The sequence below is a fragment of the Equus asinus genome, chromosome 18 (assembly GCF_041296235.1).
Source record: "Equus asinus isolate D_3611 breed Donkey chromosome 18, EquAss-T2T_v2, whole genome shotgun sequence".
Lineage (NCBI taxonomy): Eukaryota > Metazoa > Chordata > Mammalia > Perissodactyla > Equidae > Equus > Equus asinus.
The window spans coordinates 16251111-16277331 of record NC_091807.1 but is presented as its reverse complement, the minus strand read 5'-3'; positions in this window follow the sequence as shown (position 1 = coordinate 16277331).

Sequence of the window (26221 nt, the reverse complement as noted above, 5' to 3'; positions counted from 1 at the left end):
AAATACCAATTTTGTATATAGTGACACAGAAGTGGCCTTAGTTATGGATATTTTAGAAAAGAGAAAGGGCTAGAAGACAGACCAGAGTGGGTTGAAAACAGAGAGGAAAGAAAGGAGAAGTTAGCCTGTGAAAGAGAGGAGACATACAGGGCAAGGCATTGAGGGTCAGGTAGGATTTTTTTTTTAATGGAGGAAACTTAAATCTGTTTTAAAGATGATGAGATAGGTAGAGCACAGAAGATTTTCAGGACAGTGAAACTATTCTGTATGATACTATAATGGTGGATCCACGTCATTATACATTGTCCAGACCTGTAGAATCTAAGACACAAAGAGTGAACCCCAATGTAAACTATGAACTTTGGTGATAATGATGTGTCAATGCAGGTTCATCAGCTGTAACAAATGTGCCACTCTGGTTCAGGATGTTGATAGTGGGGGAGGCTATGCATGTGTAGATTCAGGGGACATATGGGAACTCTGTACTTTCCACTCAATTTTGCTGTGAACCTAAAACTAACCTAAAAAATAACGTTTATGTAAAAAGAAGAAAAAAGAAAGATGGGAACTATCCACTTGAAAAGGAGAGAGGAAGAGAGAGAGATTAAATACACATGAGAAAGAGGATGTGGTATCTTACAGAAAACAGGAGAATTAAATAGCCATATGGATACAGAATGCTGAAGGCAGAAAATTCCAGCCATCTTTCCCCACTCTCCTCCCAGAATGCTTGGAGCCGCGAGCCAGGTTGTATCCTCAAGGATGCAATTAGAAGATTTCCTGGAGATTGTAATTAACTCAAGAGGTGATACCTGAAGATGCAGACATGGGAATTCTTCAACACACGATTCTTCCAAATCATCCTACAGTGCAGCTCTATGCTGAGGGCCCAGCACTTAGAAGCTCGGAACTGCCTCTCCTTCCAAAGCATGAGCAGAAATACTAGACATTTGAGGAAAGTGTCTAAAATGAAAGTAAGAAAACAAAACCAACAAACGGGGAAGAAATATAGACTTTAAAGTAAAATAACAAGATCTTTAGCTAGCCAAGATGAATTTATTTAGGAATAGCAGAGGAATTGTAATTCAGGACAAGCAGACCATGCAAACCACAGCCAACTCCGAGGAGATAAAGGGAGGGTCAACTTTTATTAGGTTTTAGGAGGAAATTGGGGAGGGCTGTGGTGGTTTTTCATTGAGTGCAGTGGTGGGCAGCTTGTTGTTGCTGGGTCAGAAAGAAATCTTTCTTCCTGCTAGAGTCTGTCAGCTGTGGTGAGAGAGACATGCGTGAGAGCCCTCCCACCATGGCTTTCTGGCTCTGTTTTGATTTAGGTTTCCTTTGTCCATGTTCACAAAATCATGAAAATAAATCTATAAAATAACTACCATTAATATCTCAAAGAAAAATCAGAGATGATATTGCATTCATGGAACATGATTAAAAACATGATAACAGAAAGGAAAAACACAGTAGCAGGGATGGGAGATAAAGTTAAGGAAACCTCCCAGAAGTAGGATAAGAAAATAAACAGATGAAAAATAGGAGAAAAAAGAGAGGGCAGTGCAAGTTGTCTAATATTTGTGGAAGACCCTTTAAGAAATAACAGTAATTCATTAATGATATAGTTCAAGAAAAATTTCCAGAATTAAAGGATATGACTTTTTTGGATTATAAAGCCTCATGAAATACCTTCTCCAAAAGAAAGAATGAAATTAGGCCTATGCCAAGGCACATCACTGTAATATTTCAGACTACTAGGAACAAAGAAAAGTATCCCCAAACTTAAAAATCGTAGATAGATAGATAGATAGATAGATAGATAGATAGATAGATAGATAAAGTGACCTACATGATCAAGATTTGAAATGGCTTCATAACAGTGACACTAGAACAAAAACACTGTAGAAATGCCTTCAACATTCTGAAGGTTAATGACCTGCCAACTAGATTTCCATATCTCTCCAAACTATCAGTAAAGTGTGAGGATTGAATAAAAATAATTTCAGATATGAGATGTTTCAAAGACTTTACTTCTTATGCACCCTTCATCTAGAAACTATAAGAACAACAAAAAAAAAATCTAAGAAAGAGGAAAGTATAGAAACAAGAGCTTCCAAAAAGGGGAAAAAAAGAAAAAGAATTCCCTGAAAAATGGGAAGGGAGATCCTGAGATGTCAGTCATGCAACTGGCAGAAAGAGTAATGATTCCAACAGGGACAATATGACACAGAGATAGAAAGAGGGCTATCATTATATCACCATCATACTTTCTTTTTAACTTGCAAACAGAATGATTGGGTAATTCTAATCCAGAATCTTTTCTGTACTTGGATTGTCATGATCCTGTTCTGTAAAATTCCTAATCTCCCACTATGTTCTGCTACCATGGACCAGCTAAAGACTTTGGGGAAGTACCAAGTATTGTTTCAGTATTAGCGACAGGTTTTCTAATCTAGCCTACTATACTACCCAACTTTACACATGGATAATGTCCTGAGGCCAAATTAACAATGGCACAGTTACAAGCCATAAAAAATTGAAAAAAATATTCTGTAGAATTTGCATTTGTTCTTGAATTTCATATTCTATTAAAATAATGTCTCTGTCACACCACCACTTTCTTAGGTTTTCCACCTCTTTGATCTCTTGACAGATAGATAGGTAGATAGATAGATAGATAGATAGATAGATAGATAGATAGATGATAGGCAGATAGATACACAGATGATAGATAGATAGATCTCTATAGCTAAAGCTCCTTCTGTCTATGTGTGTATATATATACACATATATACATCTTCATCACAGATATATATATCACATATGATATCAAAATATATCATATGTGTATGTGAAAGATTTATGTATGGTTTGATATGTAATATATATCTTAAATTATATACCATATAGTATATGATCGTAAGTGATATGTATTTGTTATAAATATCATATATATGATATATCACATGTACATATATGTGTGATATATAGCTATAGAGAGATAGAGGTAGGGATAGAGATGGAGATTGAGATAGAAATAAAGATAGAGATATATCTGTGATGAAAATGTGTAGCTATGAGTATGGTTATCTTGTTACAGGCTGGTATGAGACGGCTTTCTTCTTTGTGTTTTTCAGTCCTCAGAATTAGAATAACTCTGTAAAGCAATCAATCACCTCATGCATGATTCCTTATCTACTCTTTGTATGTGCCACTGACTCCACTTCTTTCAAATGAAGTAGAAGAAAATTTGTCCAAAATAAATTATTAGGAGATAGATAGGATAGATATATGGATAAGAAATAGATATAGCTATAGACAAACAGATTTCCAGTTTTTCCCTGAAAATATGCTGTTGTTGATTTGCCTTTGTAAGACTACTTAAGAGTTTGACATAGTCAATGGCCAAATGGAAGTTCAGTTCTGACACAGTAATCTCATTTGCAGTGAAGTCACCTAAAAGTTTGGTCCTTCCAGCCACCACAAATATTAATCAGTGTCAGGCCAGGTCGGTATTTTAATGGAAACCAAACAAAACCATTTTGGCTAACTCTAGTACTGGCAATTCTATAGGCAACAAAATATCTTCTGAGGTCAACGCAGAATTGCCACATCAGCATTTCAAGAAATAGTGCTTTAGATTAGCAGTGCCAATATCAATGATGTAAAGATCCTATGGTTCTTTGGCAACAGAAAAAATACTTCTCCTTTCTTATTCGCCAAATTTTATATTATATTATTACATCTTTCCTCTTCCACTATATTTAGCTGTTTGTAACAGTCATTAACTTTTCTAAACTTTTGGGCAGAATTGCTCTGATGCAGCCAGCACATTTAATTCCTTCAGACTAGGTCTTCTCTTGCATTCACTACTGATAAAGTGTATAGTTTCCATAGCACATATACAATTCATAAATTCATAAAGCTTGGGCTTGAAAACGGCTATATCCACCACAAACGTGAGTATTAAACCTATTGAGATGCATGCAGTGTACCTAATGAGAAATTTAACATACTCTGCAGTATTTTTCAATTACCTCTATGTTTAAATATCTATTTAGAGATAGAGTAAAGGGAAATACATATATATGTAGGGGTCTGAAACTTTTATTTTCTTAGTTTAAACTTCTCAGAGCAATCAGTTTGAAACTCATGTTAATGAATTCAAATGTGGCAAACTTAATTTACATGTTTCAGGGAGCAATTATCAAAATATCGGCCAGAGATGTTTCCCTCATTCCAAACAGTGGTAGAAAAAGGTGTGATATGAGGGACAACTAGAGCTGTGCTAAATAGAAAAGATGCATCCATGCTGGGCACAAGATGCCAACAAGTTTGAGTGGAAGCATGTGAAGACACAATCTGCTTAAATCCAGTCAATCCTCCCCAGCAAATCTTTTTATGTTTATGGCAAAAATCCCTAACAAAAACTATGTGATTTCTTATCCAGTTAGTACTTCTAACAAAGTACAAACATAGTTGTTGTTGTTTTTTGGAGGAAGATTAGCCCTGAGCTAACAAACACCACCAATCCTCCTCTTTTTACTGAGGTAGATTGGCCCAGAGCGAACATCTGTACCCATCTTCCTCTGTTTTATATGTGGGACACCTGTCACAGCATGGCTTGATAAGTAGTCCATTAGGTCCACGCCTGGGATTCAAACTGGCAAACCCTGGGCCGCCGAAGTGGAGCACAGGACCTTAACCACTATGCCACAGGGCTGGCCACAAACTTAGTTTTTTTAAACACAGGAACTGTCAACATATTTTGTTCTTTATCAAAAGAAGAGACCTGGCTCTAAGACCTGATATTGTGGAATTGGAAGACACTAGCCTTAGAAACCAAAATCCCTGGGTTCTAGCCCCGGTTCTTCCATTAACTTGCTGTGCGCTAAGCTCATTTCATCAATTTGGAGCTTGGTTTTCTTATCTGTAAAATGAAGAAATTGGAAAAAAATGGTTTAAGGTTTTTTATAACACCCCATAAAATTAACCACTACTGTTAGAGAAACCACTCAAAAGCTTGGCTTTCTGATTATCACTGTCCTTATGTGAATAAATGAAGATTAGACTTTGCTGCGCACAAATACCGAGATTCCTACTAATCTATTTAATGATGAACTTCTGGTAAACCTCACTTTATTCCTGAGAGCAATTTAAACACTGAAAATAGAACTCTTCATGCCAAACAAACTTCTAGAGAAGCTCAGAATGACAAAATAGCTCAACCATTTTTTCCTACCTTTAAAATCATGTTCAACTCTTTATCATATCTATCTATACAAGATGCTCTGTGATGTATGTTTTGATTCTTAAGTCCACAGTTTTATTAGATTCTAATCTAATTACTTATTTTCCTGACCACTTTTTTTCATTATAAATTCTTTTCGAAATTAAAAAACATTAAAATGTAAGATAAAGGCCTTTTTTAAACTTATCAAAGCATGAGATTCTTTTTAAGGCTCCAATACTTTGGGATAAGCCAAATGATTAAAGTATTAAATATTTAAGAAGAAACTGTTCACAGGAAGTCTTTACTAAATCACTAACCTCACTAAATCACTAAAGCCAGGGGAACCAAACATTTCTTAAAATCTCTGCCAGATTTACTATTTGCAAAGTCATGTTAAAAGCATTTTGCTTGGCAGTTTCAGTTAAGTTCTACAATGCTCTTCTATTACACTTCTAAAATCTAGCATGACAGTCTTTGGTTTCAAATTATTTGACCTTGCCCCTCCAAGACATCTTTAATAACAGCACCGTCACATTAGATAGGAACACAAAGATGAAACCCTTTGAGTGAGTCTGGAATCTACGTCGTGTATAAATGTCCAATACCTACTCTATTGGATAGGAAAAAAGAGAAAGCCATACCTAACCCTTTAGTCAAACCTTAACTTGAAAGCAAGTTAGTTAAGCTCACAAATAACATTTCAATTATGAGCCTCTAGTGATCACTAATAAATGGATATATTTTTACTCAAACTTCAAATATTTTTTAAAATTTTTCGCATTCATGGCTCATTCCTACTTAAACAGCTCTATGATTCTCCTAGGACAACCTAACGGGCACCTCAAACTCAACGCGAGCAAACCTACAGTCTTGGATCTCAACACCCCTTCTCTACCCTGCTCCCTATATGAATCTTCCCCCCACCTCCAGTCTACTCCTTCACAGTTCATGGCACTAACATCTACTCAGCTATTCAAACATAGGAGTCATTCTTGTTTCTACGCTCTCCTTGCTCAACACATCCAACTTATGTGCAAGTCTCGTCATTTCTACCCTTAAAATACACTTGAATCTATCTACTTCCCTCACCTGCACCCCATACTACCTTCATCCACTCCACCATCAATGCCCTGAGCTACCGCCTTTAAATGGATTCCCTGCGTCCACTCTATCCCTGCCAATCCACAGCACAGCTGCCAAGGTGAGATCTTTTAGACAGAAATGCTTTTCTTGCTTCAACATGTTCAAGGGCTTCATATTGCAATTCATATAAAACCCAAACTCCTTCCCAAGGCCCACAAGGCTGTACAAATCCAAACACCCCATGGCCCTTCCACGGATCTCATTCCACAACCCTTTATTCACTGTGCTTTGGCCACCCTGACCCCCTTTCAGTTTTTCAAACACAGCCACCTCTCACACCTCAAAAAAAATGCCCTTCTGTGCAGGTGCTTTGCCTAAGGATTCCATCTAAGCAGGTTTCCCACTATTTTGTCCCCCACTCCCACCCTGCTGATCTTTATCACATGCTTTTTTATTGCCTTCATAGCGCTATCATCATCTATAAATATGTAGCTGTTTGTTTGCTTCACTCACTTGACTTGCTCTTTCATTAAACAATTAGCTCATGAAGGCAGACACCCCACCTCTCTTGTATCACCTGTGGCTTGCTCAGTGCTGATGCCTAGTGGGGGTCAACAAATATGGTAGATGTGTGAATTACATGGATGTTATGGGCTAAATTTAGTCTCCCCAAAAGTCATATGTTGAAGTACCAGCTCCTAGTACCTCAGAATGTAACTAAGGTTCTTTAAGAGGTGATTAAGTTAAAATGAGGCTGTTGGGTGGGTCTTAGTCCAATCTGACTGGTATCCTTATAAGTAAAGGAACTTTGTTCACAAAAAGAGACAGCAAGGATGCATGCACACCAAGAAAAGACCGTGTGAGGGCACAGCAAGAAAGTGGCCATCTGCAAGCCATAGAGAAAGACCTCAGAAGAAAAAAGAACTTCCACTACCTTGATATTGGATTTCCAGCCTCCAGAACTGTTAGAAATTAAATTTTAATTTAATTATGTTTAAGCTGTCCAATGTGTGATATTTTATATGATGACCCTAGCAAACTATTGCAACTGGAATTAAAATGTAAATAGAAAAACAAATCATATTATGTTGCTAAGTAGTATTGTTACGTATTTTAGTCATGTTCGATCTTCAACTCACAGTTATAACACAGCATAGTGTGAATTCCAGATTTGTTCATTATCTAGTCAATCTGGTTAATAAAGACAGATAAATTCTAAAATTTTCCACTTGGATTTGGCAAACTTCTAAACTTTTCCAAAATGATTTGTCAAACATTTTTTTTTCTGCATAAATGACAACTTTGAGTAATATCGTACTTTTATATCACATTCAGGTTAGCCTCATCCTTTCAATTTTGATAAGATCATTCAAACGCATCAACATCAGCCATTACTGAAGTGGAAGCTTACAGGCTGTGTTCTGTTTATACTGCATAGACTACACAAGAACAATGTAAGTCATAAAAATCCTTTCCAAACAGAAAATAGTAATTTTATATCATTCAGTAATTATTTTTATTTCAATTTTCAAATTTAAAATAGCTAATCATTGAGTGTCTTTAGTCTCATCTGAGAATAGTTTTAAAGCAAATTTTTTTTCAAAATTTTAAAGTTCACAGCCATAAGCAATGATGAAATCGGCCATTTGTGACAACATAGATGGAACATGAGGGTATTTTCCTGAGTGAAATAAGTCAGAGGGAGAAAGTCAAATACCATATGATCTCACTCATAAATAGAAGATAAAAACGACGACAAACAAATACATAGCAACAGAGATTGGATTGGCGTTACCATAGGGGAAGGGGGGGGAGGCGAAAAGGGGTGATTAGGCTCACATGTGAGGGGACAGTCGAGAATTGGTTTTCAGGTGGTGAACATGACGTAATCTACACAGAATTCAAAATATGTTATGATGTACATGTAAAAATTAATTAATTAATTAATTAATTAATTAAAAAAATTTAAAGTTAGAACATTGAAACATATCTGAAGCCAGTGTGCTTCTGTAGGTCTAAAACTGGCTGCAAAGAGTGGGTTGCATTTGTGCTCCCAAAAATGCCGCTTTAAAGATGGCTGTCAAACAAGGTGTTATGTGTGGTAACTACTGTCTCTACTGTAAATACTAAATGGATCCAGAAAAGGATTTTCAATCTACAGCACTTTCGATATATTTGGTCAGTTCTGATGCCTATAACCACTCCTCATTTGAAAGCATTATTCCATCACTTGGCATGCCATTCGTTTCGAAGTTCAAAGATCATAAACAAATTTTGTCACGGATTTAACATGCATATACAGAAATCCTGCCAATTTTCCTGCCCATAGGGTTTAATGGGTTTCAGAATTTTTTTCTCCTTTTTTCCTTTAGTGCTACATTTTTTTTCAGCTCTTATTATCTCCCACTCTTAAGTACAGAGTTTTCCTAAATTCATGGATGTGAATAGTACATCATACAAGATCATAGACACTCATAGCTAGTTCCTCCAATCATTTCTTTCTCTTCTTTTTTAGTTTTTTCTACTCAAATTTCCTCATCAAGAATTATCTCATTTTACAAAGGAAAAAATACTTTAAAAATTACAGAATCCCATCATATTTTCACAAAAATTTCAGAGTTGAATAGATGCCTAGAAAGATTTTCAAGTTCCTTCCAAACTTCCTCTTCTCCTATTTGAGATTTCAGGAAAAAAATGTTGTATGTTATTACTGAGAGAATCCAGTCATCTCCTCCTCATCTTCTCAGGAAGACAGAGATTTTAAGTCTGACCTGTTTCATTTGATTGGACAGTCACCAGTGTCAACTGCTTCCTCCATAAACAGCCTCTATAAAGTCAAATACAACTAACCCACACACTCTTCACAAGCACAGAACATAAGAGGTGTTTGTCAAGTCCTTAATGGATGAGAGGAAAAGCTGTGATATTTTCCTGCAGACTGTGGAGATACAGCACAAGCAACACGTTGAAGGAGTTGGTGACCATCTTCAAGATCAGTGGTTAAAGTTATGGAACCCATGTCGCATATTTTTTAAAAATGGCCTCCTGTCTTCAATACTCAAATTGTGTGGCCTTATAAATTTTTGTCATAGTCATCTTCCGCCAAAGTGCTTTAAGTCACACCAGGTGGCATGATGCCTAATTTAGTAGCTTTTCTCCAAGTCTTACTCTAGGACATGTATGTTTCCCCTTCAAAGAGATCAGCTACCCATACTCTTAAGACACATAATGGTTGAGCCTGATTCCAGTCAAAATGAGACCAGAAGGATCACTGTATGTGGCACTCTGGCCTTTCCCAGTGTTATTGGTTTTATACTTAGTGCATTGTTGAATGTGGGAAGGGCCAGTGCTGTGTTCCTCCCTGCTCTGATCAGAAAGGAGCTATACTGTTATCTCCTGCCCAGCCAAAATTAATTCAAGCAATCTAAAGTAATTTGTATTAGTATATAAAGTTGGAAGCCAGAGAAAGGTGTTGAATATATTTTAATAGTTGAAAATATTCCATTTTTAATATAAAAACATATACTTTGAGAGGGGAATTAGACACCATATTCAAAGCTGTAGCCTCTAGACCCTGTATCCTTCATTTTACATTCAATAATCTCTCTCACAATTATCACTGCCAGGCCTCCTATATATCACCCATCACTATGGCATCAAAGTAGTGCAGTTAATCTAATTAGGCAATATTCAATTACCTCTGTTAGGGAAAAAAGATATACTTTCTCTTTCTGCCAGAGTTATTATTGATTAAATGGAGAAGGGTTAGAAAGAGCATCTATAAGCCCAGATTTTCAGGCTTCTTGAGCCAAGATTAAAGTAGAGTTTGGGCAAAAAGTTGATTCTTGCATTTCTTCTAGTTGGTGGATTGAGCACTCAAGCAAATTACCAAGTTCAGAGAATTGCTTACTTGGGAGGAATCACTTGCTATGTTGTTGTGCAGGTTAGCTCTAAACTTACCATTACACTTTGACCTGTGAATTGGTGTAAAGAAATCAAATATGGAGACATGAAAATTAGGTTGGCTCTTGGAACCTTGACCTTACGGAACATCAGTCTCCTCTAATAATAAATGAAGGCAAAAACTAATTACTGAAGTGGTAGCAGTTGTGGAGTGATGTCTCCAAGAGATAAAATGGTTATCTTGGGAGAACTAAACTAAGAAAATCAAGTCATCATTAAAGGTTAAAGGTCACAGCCATTTTTTGAGCAATACCTAGGTGCAATTAATCAGGCTTTTATAATCAGGCTCAAATAATGCTAGCTAAATAACATTTCCATTTTGGTTTTTAAACCTTAATCATGCTCTAAGGGAACTCGATTTTCACCCTCAACAGTGGTCAACTTTTCCTCTACGAGTGATTGCCATTTCAATAAACTTTATCTTTACCCATTTGCTTTGCAATAAAATCTCAGAAGGTGTCTTTGATACATTTCATCCAGTCCATTACCAGTTCCTATCATTGCTATCTCAAAATATGTCTCAATCTAGTCCCCTCACTCCATCTCTAGAATAAGCAGACTCGTCTGTGCCACCATCATCTCTTAGTTGGTCAAGTACCATAGTCTTCTTGTTTGACTCTCTCTGCCTGACAACCCATCCTCCACGCTGTAGTTTAAATGTAGACACGTGATACTCTAGCTTCATATCCATCCATCAATGGCTTCCCATGACTCTTACAATAATATCCCACCTCCTTCCCTTGGTCTCCCTGACTGTTCAGAAAATAGCTTCTGTCTGCTTCTCTAATCCCCTCTCAGTACCTTCTACCTTGCTCACTTTGGGACCTCCTTTCTGTTCATCAAAAGATGCCAAGTGTATTAACGTCCTAAGGCTACCATAACAAATTACCACAAACTTGGTGGCTTCAAACAACAGAAATTTATTCTCTCACAGTTTTGGAGGCCAGAAGCTCAAAATCAAAGTATCAGCAGGGCCATGGTTCCACCGAAGGTTCTAGGAGAGAATCCTTTCTTGACCCTTCCTGGTTTCTGGTGGTTCCAGGTATTCCTTGGCTTGTGGCAGCTTAACTCCAATCTCTGCCTTGGCCTTCACATGGACTTCTCCTCTGTGTCTCTGTCTTCTCCTTTTCTGTGTGTTATAAAGACACTTTTCACTAGATTTAGGGCCTATGCAGTTAATCCAGGATGATCTCATCTTGAGATCCTTTACTTAATTACATCTGCAAAGACTCTTTTTCCAAATAAGGTTACGTTCACAGGTTATGGGTCCTGGGGATATCTTTTTGGAGACCACTGTTCAACCCACTACACCAAAAGTTTTTCATCTTTAGGCCTTTGTAATTCCTGTTTCCTCTGCTGGGAGCACTCTCCTCTGAGAATTTGACTCATCATTCAGGTCTTGCTTCAGATATCACACACTGTTCTTACTCAGTCCTTCTCAGCCATCCTATCAAAAATGGTCTCTCCTCATTACTTTTTTCCTTGTCACTATGTTTATTACCATCATAGCATTCACCTAAATCTGGGAAATTTGTCCTTATTGTGTACTTGTTATTGTCTGTCTCCCACGCTTAAAGGAAATCTCCATGATGGAGGAAAGCCTGTCTGTCTTACTCACTGCTGAGACCCTGGCCCTAGCACAGTGTCCAGCGTGTAATAGCTGCTCAGTAAATATTTATTGAATAATAAATTTAGTCCTGACAACAACTGCATGAAGTAGGATGAAATTAGCCTCTGAGGAGTAAACTTGGAAATTGGTTAGCTCACACATCAAATCAAAATCTAGTTAAGAGGGCAAGAACACAATCTCAAAAACACATGACTGAATTATTATTGATATAATAAAAGGTTATCTAATCAATTAGGTGGCAATCTATTTAAAGGAGAAAAGTCTTTTTTTCCTTCTATCAATAGAAAGCAGATAATCTACTCAAAATCCAGAAAATGAGAAGCCCTAAAACAGGAAAATAGTAGTGTGTTTCCATAATGATACAGACTGCTCTCTTAAGGATCACAATGAGTCAGGAGTGGGTACATAACTTGTAGGGCCCAGTGCAAAATGAAAAGACAGGGATACTAGTTAAATAAGCAGGAAAATGTGTAGCTAAAGGTACTAAAAAAATAAAGTTTTCTTTTCTTATGCAGTCTCTCAATTGTCATGGTGCTTTTTATTTACTATTAAGGGTCTTTCTAAGTGAAGAAAAATTAGTATTTTAAATTATTATCATGAATTTCACTGTTTATCTTGATATTGTGCAGTTAGTTTTAAATGCAACTATAAGAGCATTTAACTTGTATGTCAAATCATCAAAATTATACAATTTATATTTTGTAGCTCATACACTCATGTGCATTTCTTTCTTACCAAAAAGGTGCAAACACAGCACAAAACTAACTCAATTGTTTTTATTTAATTTCTTAATGCATGCACACTTTACCAACACTTTCTACCTTTGGCTTACTGATGAGTAAGAAAGGACTGAAAGGAAAACGAACTATAAGTTCCTCTGTCTTTTTCCTTGTATGTCATCATTTTCAGCATTGTTGGCTGGCTAATACAGGGAAATAACATGAGTAGGAAAGAATATAAGAGGGTTCCTTGGTCATGTGTGTTTCTCATAACACCATTGCCTTCTTTCTGCATTCTAAGCAAGTTCTGGTTAGAATGGAAAGCATGGCCTCATGGGCTGTCAGCATCCTGCTTACTCCATACAACTAACAAGCTTTGAGTCTGTCTGAACTCCCATTCATTGTGGGTCCAGTGGAATTCTGTCCTCATGGAGCACCTTGAACACAATATGAGAATGCAGTGGCAAGCAACAGCAGATACACAGATTGCACATGTCCCCTCTGCTCGCAGAGGTGCCCCATTGTCCCATCAGATTTCACTTACAAAACACAAGTTCAAAGATAACTTTATTAAAAATTTCAAGATTGCAACAGCAGAGCATTAAACCAACAGTGGATCCTTTTGAGAGTGGGCCCTGTGTGACTGTACAAATTCATGCCCTTGATGTCAGCCCTGCAATGAGTATTCTGGTATTTCAGGCCAACATACTCCTAGAATGGAGATAGATTCATCTGGAAATTATCTCAGTAATGTGAATCATTAAAAGGATACAACCAATTTCCCTTGCTTTGTGCCCATGATGCAATCTTACAATTATAATTTGTCATCCCATATACACTCTTCTCCAAGTAGCAAAGAGTAATTTATGCACTCAGAAGTTAAATTTCTCGCTATAACTTAATATTGTCATTCTTGTTTTTGCATTCGGCTGTTGTGAATTTACTTAACAAGGAAACTGACAAGAACTTGATCATACCCAACTACATTACCAAAATCAAGTTTTTTGGGCCAATAAAGATGAAGACTACATAATGACCAAAGTTGACACACTGAAAATTTAGCAGTGCTGCATATTCATGTCCAAGCAACCATCTACGATCTGTGCCTCTATTATTTCACCTGTACTCGAGAATTTTTCTCTTAAAATATTTTACATGGAAACTTCTTAGTATCAAGTGGTATTAGTAGTGTGAGAGAAAGTACATTGTTAACCAAATGTTTAATTTATTGGTAGACTATTGAATATTTGGAATAAAGGAAAGATCACTGAGCTATGATTTAGGTCACCTGAATTGTATTCCCAGATCTGCTTCACACTATCTGGGTAGCGATGGCAGGTTTTAGAACTTCTCCATGCTTTGAATTCCTCGTCTGCAAAATATGAGCTTTAGAATAAATAATCACTAATATCCCTTTCTGATTTAGAATTCTGTGATTCTATAGTCCCTGAGAAACAAACAAACAACAGAAAAGCATGTGCTGTCATCACCACAGCTCTGACACATGTGGATGCCTCTTATACATCTTGTGGGTGCCAAAGGTGAAACCATATCAGCCAAATGGAGTGAAGAGCCTTTTTGGAGGAGGTAGGTGGATGAGGGCCATTAGGAAATGTGTATTTAAATCTGTGCCATCCTCTGAAAATTCTTTTTGGAAAACAGAGTAAATCATCCTCTGTTAAAAAACGAAAACTAAAATCTTTAAAATAGAAAATATTCGCAGAGGCTTTTCAGCAGGGATGTTGTGGATTTTTTTTAATTTTAGATGTGATTTTGAGTGTGTACTCTTCCCCAAAGCCTGTAGGACATTGTCCATTGACTCCTGTGACAGTCTGTCTAGTGTTTCAGTCAAGAATGAGAAGAAGCAATACTTTTCTATTTCTCCAAATTCTGCTTAAGAGTTTTAAAAAAAAAAGTGTTCAGATTCCCATGTTACATCATTCCAATGCTGGGACACAAAAGGTAGCTTTCTCTTATATAGTTATTGCTAATCTATGGTGGATAGATTTAATATTGCCTCCCTTTGACACACAAAAACACATGTGTAAGGGTCGTAAAATTTGCCACTAGCTTAGACTCAACTAAGCCTTTTTTCTGACAGTTGTGAATCATTGATCAAGTCATATAACTTCTGTGAACCTTAACTTACTCGTTTTTAAAAGTAAAAGGATTGGACTAGATGATTCAGGTATTTAATTGAGTCTATTCTAAAATTCTAAGAACTCTACCACTTTGGATTTTTGATTAATGATTTAAACTTAAATTATACTTAGATTTTTATGATTACAAAAATACGTTTGCATAATTCGTACTTGGATCCTAAGTAAAATATTATAAACCAAGTTTACACGTATTTCAGTAAGTAATAATATGATACTTTAACAAATAGGATTTCACTTCCAAAACAACAATTGATATTGTTTATTGAGTGCTTTACATCAAGGTATTTATAAATTTTTAATACTCAAAATATATTTTAACAGGACATAATTATTTTCATTGTACAGTAGAGAAAACTGAGGCTTACAGAGGTTAAGTATCTTACCCGAGGCCCCAAAGCCAATCACTGGTGGAGCCAGGATTCCAGCTCCATCCCTCTGTCTCCAGAGGCCACCCTTGTCATTGAGTCTACATTAGGCTTCCTGTGTCTGTCTATGACAACCAACAAGAACATCACCAAATGAATAAAATGACTTTATAATCACAGGTCAACCAAAATCAGTGCAAAGATACAGATTTTCAGAGTATAGAGGAAAGTTATATAATTTTTAAAGACTTCAGTAAGTATCGTTTTTTATTTTTTAAAAAAATGAGGAAATACTCACAATTAAAGCAAGCCGAAGAGCATTAGAAATTCAAGTCATATGACAAGAGTGGATTGAAAAGCTTAGTTCTTTTTTATTTCCTGCTTCCAAAGGAATCTAAAAACATGTAACTAGGTTCAGTAGCCAATTTACTACCAACATGATCAAGAGAACAGGAAAAGTGAGGAAATAAAGAGAAATAATTCATTAAATGTTCTCTAATTAAAGTATATCATGTCCGCTTTTTACCACTTATAACTAGACAAAAGAAAGCTGCATTTGAAATAAAGGGATTTTTGGCTAACATTCAAGATACATTAAAATAAAATGTCCCCAATTTAAAAAATGATATGAAATTTGATTGCCTATAACAGCCTTTTTATGGGAAAAATAATAATATTCTGTAGCTTAGGAGCAGTAGAGTGAAATATATGTATAAACCATTAAGAAGCCTTTTGTTACAAAACTCTGAAATGCTGATGCAGCCCTGGTATCAGCAAGCATATCATTTTATTGCAGATATTGAAGGCCCACAGCAATTCAACAGAAAATTAATTAGTATCACCTCACTATAAATCTGAGCAGTATTAGCTAAAATGCCAATTTCGTAATCACTTTTCATTAAAGCCAAAAATACTAATTAAAATTGATTTTTGCCTGTGCTTTGGTAAACGGCTGCCAGTTAATGGCTTTCAGTTGTAATGCAGACCTTTACTTAAATTAATTTTGTATGTTGTCTCCTTCCTTTTTATAAAGATAATAAAGTGTGAAAGGAGAAGCGATGTGGGTGCAGAAAAGGCCAGTCCACACGCAGGAAGAACAGGGAAACGTAAAGAATTCCTGGGCTTGTGCTGATGCTAACATGACCATGCTCCTTTATAATCCGTTTTTGAATATGTTATGTCATGAGCAAGATTAATAAGGCCCCTTAACAAATAAGTGAGACGAATTCATTCTCATAAATGGTTTGAATGATTAAACAACACATTTCTTTCTAAAGAATTTTGAGTAAAGTCATATCCTTGTTTGTGTGAAGTGACCATTTGTGAAAAACAAGCCCATAAAATTGGCCCATATTTGGGAGATCATTGGGAACTAATTCAAGAATAATTGAAGTCTCTTCATATGTTAAATGGAAGGTGGTACCAAATAAACGTCAAATTCCTTTCATTAGAACTAAATAGAAAAATAACAAACCATAAATCTCTTAAAGGTCAATCCATAAAGGCTTCAATTGTTCTTTTAACTTTTTAATTAATAAAAAAAATGATATGGTGTCAAAGTTGAGTTTTGGGGGGCATCAGGAAGGGGTAGATGAGGATGAGGGAGTGAGTTTTTCCAGTAGGTAATAAAGGCTGGTGAGTCACGTGTAATTAGGTTCTCTGAGGAGCTGAAAGTTAGAATCAGAAGCCACATGGGCAAAATCAAGTTCAGAGTTCTAGAATTCCATGGACAGAGTGAAAAGTTGGCCAATATTTCTGCATTTAGACCAAGCATATGGGAAAAGGTATAAAGGCCAGGTTCAAGATTCTAAGAGCCAATACTCTAAGAGCCAGTAAGCACAGGCAAGAATCCATTTTAATTAGTATTTTTGGCTTTAATGAAAAGTGATTATAAAATGAAGGTGAAATCTTAAAATCTCAGATTAAATTCTAAGATTCCTGACAGGGAGAAATAGGTAGGAAGCAGAAGCCACACCTGGTATCCAGATTCAGAGACCTGCGTGGAACTTCTATCGTTTTCTATAGGACTCTGTGACCTTGGGACCTTTACCCCTTAACCCCACCCTCACCCCTAACCATTACAATGACAGATTTACACTTTCTATTCCATTCTCACACAAAATCAAAATGCATTTCTTCTTAAGACATTAGAAGGATAGCAATTTTAATGAACAAATGTAGTCTGAGTTAATAAATAATAGTTGTAAATCTCTCATGTTTATTTGCATAGTGTTAACGCAAAAGAATTATTTAGTACACACTTGATGTTAGCCCAGCATAAATCCTGACCATTACTAATTCTCCAAATCAGAATTATCACTATAGCAAATGGCTTCCATCCCAAAATGGGATAAAATATGACTGAAAATTTCAGTTTGGACCATGAATTCACAGGAAGAAAGTCATTCTGGGCTCCCCATAGACTTGTCTAGGTATTTCCTTGTGATCTCTTTATCCAAGCTTATTTTGCTTACATAGCTAGGATCATATTTTAGAATCTGATTTCTAAGCATTACTACCAGAATATTCGAAAGTTCTACATGTAAGATGACATGAAGAGAATTATGATTGATGTTTGCCACCAGACTATGTGTTAGACATCTCCCCAAGCTAAACTTGCCAAAAACTTACATCAAGTCATTTGACACTCATTTTAATGATATAGAAAGCAGCTAGAAAATATCCAGCGGCCATTAAATTGCTCTATGTAGCTCTACTCTGAAGTGTGTGTGTTCAGTAATTTTCCAAGCAGTGTCCCAACAGTGTAAGTAATTTAGTGATTGTTGGCAGGTATTTGCCCCTTATTTGAAGGGATCATCAAACATAGAAAGAGATTCTATTAAACTGGGTTTCAGTAACATAGCATAAGAAACACTCATCCTTGTCACTGGAAATAGAGCAGAACCATCAAAACAACAATTCAATGAAACATCATAAAACAACTTTAATCGCCATGATATAGAATCCAACTAAAACAACAATATCCAATTGGCTGCCTGAAATTGACTAAAGGAACATTCACAGTGAATTTCTATCATGATTACCACTTTTCTTGAATTTGTAAGTTTTAATTGATCATCCAAATGCCTGAAGTTCATACATGGCTTATTTTTGTTTGATTTAGATGTGAGGTATATTTCCTGAGCCCCAGGATATTTGAGAATGTCTTTCTGTCATCCCAAAACATAAAAGATAACTTGGCTAAATGCAAAATTTAGCATTTCAAATTTTCCCCCTCTATAATTCTATCACTTTAACTCCATTTTATTATGGCATTTAGTGCTGAAGAGAAGTCTGAGGCTAGCTTTCTTTTTGTCCTTTTGGAAACAACTTAATAACTTTCCCCCAAAGAAGGAGGTGCTGGATGCTTTTCTGATTTTTTTTTTCAAAAATTTTGTAAGGCTGTATCTAGGTGTGGACTTGTGTTATTGATGTTGCATGAACGAAAAAGAAGTTTTCAATTTGTATACTAGGTTTTTTTTCAATTTTAGTATGTATTCCTCACTTAAGACTGGCTATCGCTGCTACGTATTCTAATGTTTCTATCAGATGCCCTACAATTATCAAGCATTCTACATGTTCTTTTCCTCCATATATCTTTATTTACTCACTTTTTTTTTTATTCCTCTTCCTTTATTCTCTCTAATCTTGGAGAGCTTCTGCAAATGATATCCTCCATGACTGATTTAATTCTTCCATGGGATCAACTCTGCTCTTCACTACATCCTTAAAATTTGTCATTGTGTCTTCCATCATCATTTTATCTTTCCACCTCAACCTATATTCTCCTAATGACTTTCTATTTCTGTTTAGCAGAGGCCAGATCTTCTTAGGGCTTCTGAATATGATAGTTTTCTAATATGTTTTTCTGACTCCCACTATGGATAATTTTCTTATAATGTTCTTCCTGTAAAATTTCAAGATAAGCTTTCTGTCTTTATTTTAAAATACTTTTGAGAGTTCTCTGATTTTCAATGCCTACTCCCACTGATAAAATTTTCTGTGACTAAAATTTTCTAAAAGTCAAAGTATGTATGTTTCACTTGGCCCTACTCTCTATTCAGTTGGGTGTCAGTTAACTCTCCTTCTAGGACATGAGATAGCTTGATGCACACAGTTCCTAATTATCAGTATCTAGCAGGTTTTAATTCAATGTCTGATATTCTGGACAAATGTTATACTGAAATCTACACTCTCCAGTGGGTAATGCTACCAGAGTTCTTTGTGCCTTTGTTGAGAGAACTAACTTTCTAGAATATCAGTCATCCACCAATTTTTTGTTCTTTGGTTTTCTGAAATGTGTGGTCTTACATAGACAAAATATTATTGATAAAGGTTAGATACAGGCAAGCAATATTATTCAAGCTTCCACAAATAGTAAAGTTTTCACAATAGAAAAAACCCAACTCACACACTGGCTGTTATTGAAGTCCTAATTATTTTAGGGGAATTTTCTCAAAGTTGCCTCTCTTCCTATTTTACAAGGGAGAGAAATATTTATACTCTCAAGCAACAGACATCAATTAGAAAAGTTTTCTAATACCACCTTAAATTTTTACTCAGGATAACACATAACAGGACTTCTGTTTCCCATCAAGATGGGAAGAAGGATTATGATTCCTGGTAAAGGGGAAACAAACAAGGTAAGCCCCATCTCTGCCCTACCTTTTTGGCTGAACAGAGGTTTCAGACCACAGTGCAAGGAGGGGTGACACAAGCAGAGCCAAGAGGTCTCCCTGAGATGAACAGATAGAGTTAAGAGTTCAAGGAGGCCAAGGTAGCCAGAGTTCATAGGGCAGAGCACCAGGGAGTAGAGTCCTACACAGAAAACGTGCTTCAGAAATATGCAGAGGATCCCTCTCAAGTCTTTAGCTGAGTACTGATCATTGCACGTGTGTGAAGAAACTACCTGAAGCCAGGAAAAAAAATATCCAGAAAGACTAGAGGAATATACTTCAGAGCTCACACAGGATCAGGAATAGTTTGTGTTCTCACTATGCATAGTGGAAAAATTTCATAATTCACAGACCATCAGTCGAGTACTCAGGAAAGTGTTGCCTCAGTAATGATGCAAAATTAATCCCAGACTACAGGCTGCTCTGATCCCATTTAAATAAGCTTACAAGTATGCCTCTAAAAGATCAAACAGTTCACACATAACCCAACTGCATCCTAGAAAAATCTCAAGAATATTTATAGGAATAAAAAATAACCAGCACCCAAGAAGATAAAATACATAATAATTGTCAAATCATCAATAATTATCAGACATGCAAAGGAGGAAAATGCGATCCATAATGAGGAGAAAGGAATAAATTAATAAAAACTGATGAGAAATTTCAGATGATAGAATCAGCAGAGACACTAAAATATGCACATAACCATACTTCATACACTCAAGAAGGTAGAGGTAAGATTGAGCATTTTAAGTAGATATGAAAGATTTAAAAAAGACCCAAACTGAATTTCTAAGATAAAATAAGTGTCTGAGATTTAAAAAAATAAATAAACAATGAAGTTAATAGCAGATTCTGTTCCACTGGAGAACTCTGACTAATATAAAATCTTAAAAGCATCCAGAGAATAAAAGATGCATTAGAGACAGAGAAACAAAGATAAGAATGATGGTAGATTTCTTACCAGAAACAATGCAAGTAGAACAACATCTTTAAAATATGAAAAGAATAAAAGTGTCAACCCAGAATTCTATACTAAGCAAAAATGTCTTTCAAAACGAAGTCCTTCAAGAAGAAAGAAATGATACTAAGTGGAAAAATGAGTCTGCACAAGGAAATGAAGAACACAGAAAATAGTAAACATATGGACAAATATAAAAGATAACATAAAATAAGGGTGATTTTTCTCAGCCCTCTGCTAGTAAGATTGCTCTCTCTCTGGAATATTACAAAGTTCCAAACAGAACTTAAAGTTTTCTCCTCTCCATCTCAATATACAGGGTGTGCAAAAAGAAGTTCAGCTAAAGATGACTATTTCTCTCACCTGAGGTGACCCACTGTGATACAGCAACCAGGTCTCTCCGAATTGCCTGAACAATGAGCCAGCTGATACCATCCCTCCCCTTCTCTAGCCAAACAGGATAGACCTAAACTCCAATTCACATGTTACCAGTAGCTTTCTCCTCCTTAGAGGAGGAGCTTCACTTCCTATGGACCCCCAAAACACCTAGGTATTGAGCTGCAAGTTTTCTCAGACCATTTATGTAAACAACTCTCTTCTATATCTGGACTTCCTGGTGACCTGGTAATCTGTTTGTATGTCCACTAACATTGTTGCTCTCACAATTGCCCTAGAAGAAGGCAGAGCGACTTGAAAATGGAGACTTTCTATTCTGATGAAAATCTACTCTGCTTCTGTTAGATCACCTGGGCCCTGGCATTATCTCCATGGGACAAATAAAATGCCCATACCATATTCCTCTTTCCTTCTTACTTGTCCTTAATTTGTACGCATTCCCCAGCAAAGCCTGTATCTCCTCCTAGACTCTGTGACCTTGTGGAAGTCTTCCCAAACAAGCCCTGAGATATGACGAGTGGTGTTGATCAAGACAGGACTCAACATGCACCATACCTAATATGTCTTTTATACCCAACATGATTAAGTGATGACATGAATCACCACTAGTTTTAGGTCACTTGATGCACGAAAAAGAGAACCTCTTCTGTTTTCTGACAAAGATATTTCAAAGTGCCAAGCAGGCAAAAGTTTTTATGACACAGTGAAAGAAATAAAGTCTAAAAAACATTTTATGCTTTCCTAACATTACTGTCATCGTGAATTACAGGAATCATCTCATAAGAATAGAACATACTCAACCTAAATGTACTGTGCTTTCCTAGTAACATTTTGTAAATGTGTACATTCTCAGAAGGAGGCACAGTCATCCTGCAAATGATAGGAGGAAGGCAGGCTTGCTGAGTCATTGTTTGAATGGGCCACTGAGAAGGGTTCTCAATTCAATTTCAGAGACTTTACAATCCATAGAAATTCTTCTCTGATTCTGGAATTAAGTTGACTTTCAAACACATTTTAAGGTGTTACAAGTTTTCTTCTTTGTTTCTATATAGATGCTATTGTGAGGATGTAGGCAAGACTATGTCAACAGACCTTAAGCCGTGTTATTTTAAATGAAAGGTCTTTGAACTAACCTTGCGTGAACGTGTTCTGAATCTCTTCTTCCAACTTGTGTCTTTCCCAGGATGTTCTTGTGGTCCCTCATGTAAATATATTCTTGATGATTCTATTTTACCAGTTCTTTAGAAATGGAGAGTTATGTGAAGGAACCTTGATAACTGCAAAATACAACTGAGTTTTCACTTCCATATTTCCCCTGCTGGGAGTGAATAACTGTGTTTCAATCATAGCTAAGTCATAGTGATTTGGTCCCTGTAGTCAGAGGTTATAGCACTGGTACCTAGCGGCATCTTATCACAAACAAGTCTACACATTGACTATTAAAGTTGTAAAATTATTTCCTTATGGGATGAATCAATTCTTGACATCAACTGAAGAAAACAAAAAGAGTGAGTGATGACAGAGAAGTAACAGGTGGACTGGATGAAGTGTACCTGTGAAAACTGGTGATTTTCAAATCATGCATATTAACAAATCAGTGGGCCATGAAATCAATTAGTTGGTCATGATCAGCGTTTTTAAAAATAAAATAGAATAGAATAGGAAAATCAACCTGCATTGCACATAGTAAGAGTAAGCATGATTGTGTGTTTGCATGAGGTATGTACACTGGGTTTACTTCTTTGGGTAGGTGATTGGAAAAGCCAATTCCCTAAAATGTGATTCCAGGCTGGTTTCTTTTTCTCCTTCTGCCTTGAACACTGGCACGGTTAAAAAAATTGGATCAATTTACATATACTATTCTAACCTCTAAAAAAATATTTATTGAATTTTACTATTTTCAGTGGCTGCATATTACTTCCTAGTATGGATGTACAATTAATTTATTTGACTGTTTACTTATTTGGGTAGTTGGCTTTTTTTCAAGTTTTGTGATTAACCATCCTGTCAAAAACAGCCTAAACTACACATGCCCTTAACTACTATGATTTTATTTCTGTGGGCTAAATTCGCATAAATGGAAGTGCTCCTAACAGGGCTTACAAACTGACTTGTCATTCCATAACCTTCTTATATATTGTTTTAGACTTGTTTTAGTTCTGGTTCTAAGTTTATGAATATCTGTTGAGTACCTTTTCTTCAGAATCTGGGTGTACCATTCTGGGTCCTTGCTAGGAAAGAAAAGAAACCAACTTGGGTAACAAATTAGCAATATCCAACTGGGAAGTGCGTCAGTCACACAATAAGGAGATAGCTGGAGTATGAGAATCAGAACAAGGGAAGAATGCATCCAAGTATCACCATGAATACAGTTCTGTGAGAAGGCATCTGATGCCGCACTAACCACCAGAGCTGACAGTTCAACACTGAAGCCTTAAATGTCTTTAACTGTCTACGAGTGTGGGTTATTCCCTAAAGATTCCTAAGCCGATGTAGAGAATCCACTCGGATGAGTCTAGTGGACCAAAGAGTCCACCTCGCTAGTTTCTAGGGATCAGTCAAAAGGACTCGATGTCTACCTTAGTTCTGCATAAAGTAAGTAGACGGGTGCCTCCTATCCATTTTCTGCCTTCCAAAGGCATTCAGGTTCACAAGTGTCACTACCCAGGATCCATTTATAAACTGCTTTTCATATTTACTGTTCCAAAACAAAAATTTTAATGACACAATCCAACTTTTCCTGACACAGCTGTAAAAGTGTTCTCCTCCTCCCAAAGCCTTGTAAATTACTTCATCTAGATTATAATTATCCTCCTATCATTTTCCATTATCTAATCTGGATTGTCTACAACCAGTGCATTAAATTGCAAATTTCACAACAACCAACTTCCTATAAATTAGAATGAAAAAATAAAATAACAACAAAAAAAGAAAAATAGTTCAACTTACTAAAAATATCTAAAACACAGTGAAGAAGAAAATATAGGCATAGGTTACAGTTCTCGATTCTGCACCTGGCACTGTGGTTGTAACTGACATTTATGATTTCCCTCCTCCACTATGCATTCTATATTCTCTTTGCCTTGAAACAGTATCTCTGTTAATCAAGATTCTTTGCTTAGTAAGAAATCTCAAACTTTTATTCCTAAGAGATGAGAACTTTTATTGGTCATCTTTGCTGTGGTAATAGCTCCTAAATCTCAAAAGTTTATAGGAACAAACATTTATTTCTCTGTCAAGTTACATGTAATTTGCAAGTCAACTGTGAGTTGGCTCCAGCTGCACGTCTGCTCCATATCTGTTCTTATTCTTGGACCTGGGCCGAAGGAGCAACCATCCACCCCTTTCCTGATTCTTACACTCTTCTCTCCCCTCAGTTCACCAACACTTCCCTCCCCAGTCTCCAATTAGGATTTCATCCTCATCTCTTAAAGCAACAGCCCTTATTAAGCAGGCAGAGGGCTGGGGTGAAGTAAGTGAGGCCTTTGTGTTGGATATAAAACTAAGGGGCACCAAAAATTCATCAAGCAAGATAATTTTCATGAAATATGTTAATAATCAAAATTAATGCAAAAAGTCACAATGAACTTATCAAATGTTTAAATAAAGACAGCCTCAATCTTATTGATGTTTCCTGTTGCCTGTCTCCAATACAGCTCAACACAATATCGCTAACAATTGTCTTTACTTAAATTTTTGATGTTGTATTTGTTATGTATTTTTGCATTAATCTTTATTTTTAAAAAATATTGCATTAAGATATCATGTAATTGCACTAAATACTGAGATTTTTGGCACCCAAGGCAAGTGCCTCACTTGCCTTACTCTAGTCCTGGCCCTGTTATTAAGATTACCAATGACATTATTGCTAAAACGAATGACTCAATTCTCAGGCCTCGTCTTACCCAACCTGTGAGCAGCGTGTGATGTGGATGATTACTATCTTCTTTAAATAAATCCTACATGTAGCTTACAGGACACCACTCTCTCAGATCTCCTCCTAGCACTGAGCACTCTTTCCGATGTCCTCTCCTACTTCCTCCACATAGAAGCATTGTCTTAACATTGGAGGATCCAAGCTTCTGTTCTCACACCTCTTCTCTTCATTTTTTTCTATTCACTTCCTAGGTTTTCTGAGTTACACAGCTTTGAAAAATGCTTTTAACTTAAAAATCCAAATTTACATATTGTATTAGTCCATTCAGACTTCTATAACAAAACGTCATAGACTGAGTGACTTATAAACAAAGGAAATTTATTTCTCACAATTCTGGAGGCTGGGAAGTTGGAGATCTGGGGGCCGGCATGGTGGCATTCTGGTGAAAGCCCTCTACTGAATTGCAGATTGCTGACTTCTTGCTGTGTCCTCACATGGTGGAAGGGGCTAAGGAGCTCTCTGAGATCTCTTTCATAAAAGTTCTAATCCCATTCATGAGGGTTTCACCCTGGTGATCTAAGCACCGCCCAAAGGCCCTACCTCTGAATACTCTCACATTGGAGGTTAGGATTTCAACATATGAATTTGGGGGGACATAAACATTCATACAATAGCATCTTGAAATCTAACTGCGTATTGGTCATCATCTTGTTCTCCTGCCTGTCTGCTCTCAGATCCATTTCCTGCCTTCCCCTGCTTCCTTCCATTCTGGCTTCTAGACCATTTCAGTCAATGGATGGCACTGGCAGAACATTAGATGGCAGGAGTAAAATAAAAGCCCCCTCACTCTTTCCTGTGGGGTCTTAAGCAGTGAATATTTCCCCCCTATTGCCTCTGCTCCAGCTGGACTGCCCCTGCATCCACTGGGCAACTCCCATCTTGGCTCTATATCCATGATGGCTACAATTTTGTGACTTTGGAAATTCTGCGTCTTTTAGTGGCTCCTCCAGACCAAGAGTGGTAGCCATTTCCTACTATGGCTAATCTCAGGTCAAAACTGATTCTTCTCCTTCTCTTATACCACAAACTCAAGCCATCAACAAAATTATCTGGCCCTCCTTTAAAAATATTGCTTCTCCTCATCTCCCACTTACTA